The 1,434-nt window shown below is 50.1% G+C and overlaps 1 protein-coding gene across 1 annotated transcript in view; it reads left to right on the top strand.

Moving 5' to 3' along the window:
• The window catches only part of LOC101664306 (zinc finger protein 699), a 20,488-nt gene that overhangs the window by 3,171 nt on the left and 15,883 nt on the right, over nt 1-1,434 (top strand). The gene's annotated exons all lie outside the window — the stretch shown is intronic.

Consider the following 1,434-nt stretch of genomic DNA (forward strand, 5'->3'; position numbering starts at 1 on the left):
TTCTGAAAGTACCGTGGACCGCCAAAAGAGCAAACAGATCAGTCTGGGACGAAGTACAACCTTAGAAGCAATGATGAAGCTTCGCGTCCCTTAATTTGGACATGTTATCAGAAAAGGCCCGACTCTGGAACAGGGCATCGTGCGTGCTAACGGAGTAGGGAAGCGAAAGAGAGAGAGATCCTGGATGAAATCGAACAACACAACAGTTGTAACAATGGGCTCAACATAACCATTGTGAAGATGGCGCAGGACGGGGCAGGTTAGAGGAAGCAAGGACAGCAGGTGACTCGGAGCCGTGCTGACTCCTATGGGCATCGGGGGCCAGTGGACAGCCACAGACAGGCACCCAGCAGATCCGGTGCCCGTACATCTGGGAGTGAAAGCCGAGATAAAATGACATCAGACAGGAGCTTCTTAGGAACAATTGAAGGAAGGAAGATACAGAAGGCCTAGACCTGGAGATTGGTTGTAGAAGTTTAAAGGCATCTCTTGATAGAGTGTCATCCCCTGAATCACCGTGCATCGGTGACTGCTTCTCATGCTGATGTCCACGTGGACAGCTTGGGAGGCCTGTTAAAATGAGGACTTGATTCGGCAGCTGTAGGATGGGGCTGGGGAGTCTACATCCTTAAGAGGCTCCTGGCTCATGCTGGCAGGAATAAGTATCTGAATAGGATGTTAGTTAAATTTAGAGTTGAGTGGGCTATGGAAATCATAAAAGAGAAAGTTCTACTTAAGGAGAGCCCCTGGTGTATTGATCATGAGTGAGAGTACACTCACAGAGAGGGTGGAGGGGGAAAGGGGCAAAAAGAAACGGGGTAGGTATGGTAGGGAGGTCTTTCGGGAAAACGATGATTTTTTAAAATTCATTTGTTGATGATAGATGTATTATGAAATTGAAAGTCACCGTGTCCCGGAATTCTTAAAAGTTTAATACCTGTTAATGTCCTGTTTGGGACTGAAGTGTGCGTGGGGAAGGGATTGGAGGGGGGGGGGCGCTTCCGGAGAAGTGAACCATGTTAATTACAGACGAACAGAGAAGCTTCTCCCTGGTCCCACTTCCTCGGGGCCCTGTGTACAACAGAAAGACGTATCGCTAGTCTCGCCAGCTTTCGCGTCTGTTACTACGGGTGAGCCCTTGGTTGCAGCCATTCTGCCAGTCCGTGCCGTGGGGCATCTTCCTGCCGATCACATAGTGATCTCAATGTACTGTAAGTTGAACGAAGACGATGGCTGGACACCAACGGGAAGAGACTGACAGTTTCTGAGAGAGGGAGGGCATGGGTAGGAGGCTGAAGCAACGGACCAGAAGGCTGACCCGTATTGATTTGGGTGCCCCCACCCAAAGGGAACAGGTTTCAGTGGAGCGCCCAGACTCAGAACAACTGCAAAGAAGGACTTGGCTCCCCACTTCAGAGGAAGGAGCCGCTGAAA

Source organism: Echinops telfairi, unplaced genomic scaffold, assembly GCF_000313985.2.
Source record: "Echinops telfairi isolate 266 unplaced genomic scaffold, ASM31398v2 ScPeMD7_7459;HRSCAF=8497, whole genome shotgun sequence".
In the NCBI taxonomy this organism is placed as follows: domain Eukaryota; kingdom Metazoa; phylum Chordata; class Mammalia; order Afrosoricida; family Tenrecidae; genus Echinops; species Echinops telfairi.